Source organism: Epinephelus lanceolatus, chromosome 24 (assembly GCF_041903045.1).
Source record: "Epinephelus lanceolatus isolate andai-2023 chromosome 24, ASM4190304v1, whole genome shotgun sequence".
NCBI lineage: Eukaryota > Metazoa > Chordata > Actinopteri > Perciformes > Serranidae > Epinephelus > Epinephelus lanceolatus.
The window spans coordinates 1,567,686-1,574,143 of NC_135757.1; positions in this window are offsets into that span (position 1 = coordinate 1,567,686).

Here is a 6,458-nt window from a genome sequence, read left to right on the forward strand (position 1 = left end):
GGCCGCTGTCCTCTCACTAAATACTGGACCAGTGTCAAACACTGTTGTTCACATCAGTCTCTTAGACCAGTGGTTCCCAACCAGTGGGTCATGGTTCAAAATTGGACCACAAGTGACTCGCCAATGTGCCAAGTTTGTAAAAAACACACTTTATGTTGAAGTGCAGTGAATGTCTGTCACAGACCTTTTATTTTGAAGAGCTGTTCCCTGCTGTAGAGTGAGTCAGTTCGTTTACATGACACTTGAAAAAAACAAATTATTGTTTTAATCCGACTATAACTGGACAACTGAAGTGCATGTAAACACGTTACTCCGACTATTATCGGAGTACTCCAACTCCGATTAAGACACCCAGATAATGCGATTGGAATTTGATTTTCTCCGGCATGTATACGCCTTAATCGGAGTTAAACTAGACAATGCATGTGCGCATGCTCAACACCCCCCACGCCGGTATATGACCCTGGAACAGACGAGACATGCTATTGTTGTAGCCCTCCAACAGCATACAGCGTTCTTGTCTGCCTCTCAAAATCACCGTGACCGCGAGGGATAGTGTGCACCTTATCTGCACAATCAGTAACACGTACATTACGTACGAAATGAACAAAGCTGTTCGATTATCCATCTTGCTATTGTTCGAAAATGCCGGTCTGCCGCCTGACTCCGGTTGTTTATTACTAAGTCACGTAATAGGTCAACCGGAAAGGGGGCGGTATTAACCCGCTGAAACGACGCATATCGCCACCTAGTGTTGAGGAGGAGGACACGTTCCCGTCAGTAATTTGATTTTCTCAGTTGCATATGAACTGGGACAAGGACAGAAGTCCGATTAGACGCCACAATCGAATTTTGAGCATAGCTCGATTAATCTGTGCATGTAAACGTACTGAGTGACTAACAGACAGCTACTTGACAGAGACAGCAGACTAACTGGACGACATGACCAAACACAAGTATGACGCTGAATATATGAAACTGTGTGGACCCTGAACTGATGACTGAGGAGAAATCTGGAGCCTGTGATTGGACCAGATGGAAACCACTGTCTTAGACACAGATACACAGAGAAATAGAGTCCAGACTGAAAAATGCTCAAGTTATCACTTAATAAGTCGACTAAAAACAAAAGTATCAAACAAAGCCAACTTACAGCTTCTTCAAAGTGTTGAAGACGAAGAGAGAAAAGGCTCCGACACAGGTGAGCTGGTACCTGGAGTGAGTCATGAAGCAGGACAGGCAGGAAGGGCAGGAACAGGAGCAGACTTTCACAATAAGACGCTGTTGAGATCTACAGTGTGACAGAGTATTTCAGTGACATATGGCTCTAGACATACAGCACATGTTGCAGTACTTTATACCACATATTTATTTTCAAGGTGACTCAACAATATTTCATCCATGTGATGCAGCAGAGTTTGGACACATCCTGTCTTCTTTCAGTGTTTAGTCAGACACTAGTTGCCTCTATAAGGAATCACAACTTTCCACTCTGGCTGACTCCTTTTTCCACTCACTTGTTTAAAGCTCATTTTCCTCTTTAGATGAATGACATGTGTTTTGTTACTCAAGTGAGGTGAAGCTTTAAGACCTGAAGGTGGAGCTGATAAAATCCCTCCTATTACTGCCAGCACAGCTTCACATGTGGACATGACTCATATATGGAACAAAGAACACACACACCAGGACACTTTTTAGGCTCAATTTAATTTGATTGGTCCAACAGCGTCCCTACAGAGTTTTTACAGGCTCATGTTTTAGTTTTCTCTCCACAGGAACTTGGGACACACAAACAAGCTCCAAAACCAGCACAGTGACAACCTCTGCTGACTTAAAGCAGAATAAGAGTGGTTCAAATGTGTCTTCCTGTAGAGCTCTCTGATGCTGACGACTCAGCTGACGACAGACTGTGGATACGTGGTACCGACGCACCAGAGACAAGTTCCACTGGTTCCACATATGATTCACTTATGACACAGTCCACCTACGCAGACAGCCAAGACACATTTCATTCATACCTTAACAACTCCACCCACCAAGACAGGGAGAAACAAACAGTAAAAAACTCCTAAAAGCTCATTTTCCTCTTTAGATGAGTGGCTTTAAGACCTGAAGGTGAAGCTCGAAGTTAAGCACAAAATGATCAAAACAAGTGGAGCAGATAGACGGAGGAATCTGTGAGGTCAGTAGTGTCGGGAGAGGAGGAGTGAAAATGTAAACCAAAGGAAACTAAAGTCACAACACAGAGGTATGTGGTGAGAGGAGACGTGCCCAAAGACTGGCTGCTGCTCTGGTTTATATGCATGAGACACATACCTGGCCCAGGTGTCTCATGCTGCTGATGATCCTCCAAACAGGTCTGTAGCCCTGGAGACAGAAAGCTCCACAGCAGCAAAGAGCACCAAGCAGAGGAGCCGTCACAAAACACAAGAGAGACATAAAGACAGAGAAGACGCATTAGACAGAGAAAAGTCAAACTTAGAGCTGAAATGAGTTTTAAACAGATTTTGCTGATTCTGTACATGTTCATGTTTTAGAAATAATGAATTTATGATCATTTCTATATAAGTCACTTTATTTATTATCTAATGTAAATATTAGTACCTCGTCATGGTGGTTCATCAGACTCAGTAGAAGAAGAGGAATTAGTCTGATCACTGACTGTAAGCGCCGTTTATCCATGATAAGTTTGTTTATTGTTGGATAGTATGACTTGCTACAATACAGAGTGAAATATATTTCAGTATAATGTTGAAGAGGTTGTTAAATTTGTGATGTTACTTTGCTCCTGTATATTTTGACCTCTGTGAAGTTTTGTTTTTGGTCCTGTGCAGCTACCATACACATGTGACAAATGGACAGAAAGTGATACCACCCACTACTGGCTACTTTTTCAAACAAACAGCTCAAGCTCCTGCAACATCTGCTCTTCAAGGATCTTTTAATCAGGGTTCAGGACAATTTCCCTATAATGCTGGTGAGCATGGCAGTTTAATGAGTCTTTCTGAGAGCATTAAGTGTCCAATCTGAAATCTGTCAAAATACAGCAGCTGAAAACATTCATTGAACAGTGAATCAACACGTCGGATACTTGACAGAAAAACAGAAGCCTTCTAAAGAAATGATTAATTAAAACAAGACAAAATCAAAAGTGGAGTATAGGGCTACAGACAAGATGACGTGTACAGAAAACAATATAAAAAGAAGAGTTGCAATATTCCAGAAATACACTGCATCAACACAAGCTCAAAGAGTAAAAACAGTTATGCCACAGATTATGATGATCGTATGGAGAAAAAGGTGGCCAGCAAAGGAAAGACTTATTAAACCTTGCTGAAAGGGCTTATAAGAAATGTCAAAAAATTAAGGGTCATGGACAATGTTGTCAAAATGTTCAAAGAAGTCTACCAAAGTACTTGAATAGGTCTGTGCAATTTGTCAGTGACTCCTTTTTGCATTGTAAAAAAAAAAAAAAAAAAAAAAAAATCCCAGGCAAAAAAAAAAAAAGTCCAAACTTCTTTCCCTTGCCATGGTCGACACAGCTAATACTTGCTATAATCATTGTAGTGAGACATCTGTTAAGAATGTTAATCTTCATAACGGACCTAAAGTTACAATTTGGATTTGCTGTACCTGCCATAGAAGATGATTTATGGTAAACTCCTGTGCAAAGAGCTGCAAACAGTTTACATCTGGAAAGAATCCTCCCATAACTGAACATCTTGAACACACTGAAACAAAATTTGATTGCAAAACACATTCCATTCATAAAGTTACTTGCTTTGCCTAAAGGTGGACAAATGGAGTGTTGGGCCAATTGTTTGCATGCTATCACATTTTGTAGAAAATTACAATGTACATCAAAGAACAGATGATCATCTGTGGAGAAACTGACAGGATGCACGTATTTCAATACACACATTGTTATTGCTGAAGGTAGGTTTGCAAGAAATCTGGGTTACATTTTCTTTGCAAAGTATCTATCTTTGATTAACCAAGTTAAATTTAATGAGTCAGTTGCTTTGAGAAAGTGATACAGTTCAACCCATCATGCTAGCATCACGTCAGAGATGTTGACAAACCAGGATTCTCTTTAGAAAATTATTCAGTTTAATGATGAACAAAAGTTACTCAAACTTATCCGGGGTACACAAGTATTTTGGCAAAGTGTTCAGAAAGCTGTTTGCTACAGTCAGACAAATTTGAATTCCAACATGGTTTTTCCCCTTTCTGCTGATCTGAGAAGGAAATAAGTTACTGACAGTCTCCTTAAGCAAGAAGGCATGAGTAGCAATTTTGATAATTCAAACTGGGCTGATGTGGTCTCTTTAAGAGAAATCTTGTTACAGCTGCTCAAACGGTCGATCATCACTTCCCTGTCTTTCTTAAAGAAATCATAATGTCAACAGCCGGTGGAATTTCTAGCCTGTGGTCCACCTCTTAAATGCTACTTAAAGTGACGAAAGTGATGATGATGTTTTAGCAGAGTTTGTGGACCAATATGTGACTAGTCTCGCCACCAGACAATCAGAGATCTCCGGCTTCTGATAGTCTGGGGAAACTCCTTTCTAAAGTATGTTTAACACACCGGTGAAAACGGCCGGCAACAAAGCAACGCCTCTTGCATTTTTGAAAAGGACACGCCCTCCCGGAAATGTGCGCTCCCCCTTTTCTCGTCCGCAAGGAAACAAACACACAGAGAGCCTGAAAATGGATGCCGAGAGATTTAACTCCGTTTTATCAAACATGTGCTCAGTCCACAAGATTGTGGAAATGAAGGACTTACAGCGACTTGAGCCATTTTGTACCGCTACACGTGTTTAAATAATTTCCCCTCGGGGATCAATAAAGTATTTCTGATTCTGATTCTGATTCTGTTTCTAGTCGGACTATGTCTACGAGCGAGAGTTCAGCAAGCCACCGAAGGACCGCCCTGCGGATTTACGATTGGTTCTGCAACGTAGGGAGTTTTTTTAAACTCTAAAATTGTATCCGCCCATCTAAACACAAAATCAGGGAGAAAGACATCGGTCTTTAGTTAAGCAAAGCATCTAAAGACTGACTTGTGAGTCTAATATGTGACTTGTGAAATGCCACCTGCTTGTGATGAGATGCATGTCATTATTTCCAGTGTGCAGCACTATAGTTGAAGGCATTCAAAGACATGCAACAAGAAGGGAACAATCTGACATTTCAACGTCTCCTTTCCCAGTTGTAGACATTTAATTACCTGAAGTGAGCTTTCCAAAGAACCAGCCATGGTTAATGTGAAAGACAATGACATGACACAAGAATGTACAAAAATTGTGCTGTTATTGTACCAAAATAAAGTTGGCCATGCCAAGAGAAGAGAAGTATGTACCCACAGAAGAGGGTTATATTATGGAGGAAATGTGATCATGGTATTGAAGTGAAAATACAAAATGCAGACAGAGATAACAAGAAATGTGAAAAATTGAAGGTCATGGACAATGTTATCAAAGTGTTCAGAGAAGTCCAGCACAGGACTTGAATATGTTTGTGCAGTTTGTCATCGCCTTCATTTCAGAAATCAAGTCTTGCACTGCAAAAAAAGAATGTAATGAAACAAAACTCCAAGCTTCCCTCCCTCACCATGGCTGAATCAACTGATATTTACCTTCACCCATGTGAGACACATGCTAATAATCGTAATCTTAAGAATGGACTTAAGGTAAAATCTGGATTTGCTAAACCTGCCATAGAAAAAATTGTTTTAGATAAACTCCTTGTTAAAATTGTTGCAACTGATTACCTCTATAATGTATTCCACCAGAAGTGAACATCTCAAACACACTAGAACAACATTCAGTTGTAAGATACATTCCATTCATGAAGTTATTTGCTTTGCCAAAAGGTGGACAAATGGAGTGTGAGGCCAAATGTTTGTGTTCCATCAGATTTTGCAGAAACTCTTATGCACTTCCAAGAACAGATGAAGCAAAAAATAACTCACAAAGATCATTATGAGTATCAGTATGTGAACACTAACAAAATTACCAGTGATTGAGCATATTTGCAAGAGCATATCAGATTTTACGAGAACATTTCAATTGGCTATGTCTGGTGTAATCCATTGATCATAATTGAAGCATGAGAAACCAATATGTCTGTGAATATTTCTGACGACGTGCTTCCTGAGGCAATAACAGATAAACACAACATTGATAAATCTTTCTTTGATGGATAACAGCATGGTATGTTGATGGATACATCTTTGCAACCAGTTGATGTGGCCTAGGAAGTCTTTGATCAGAACATCAAAGGTGTGCTTTCTGTTGCTCCAGCAGAAGGGAACAGTCCTGTCAGAATTCAGCTGGATAAAACAAATGAAGTAAAGTTTGTTCGGATTCCCAGGTGGAAGAGGTACTTATCATGAATCAAATGAAGGGAAATTGACACTGTGCAATGTTCGATGCACACATTCTTAATGATGAAGG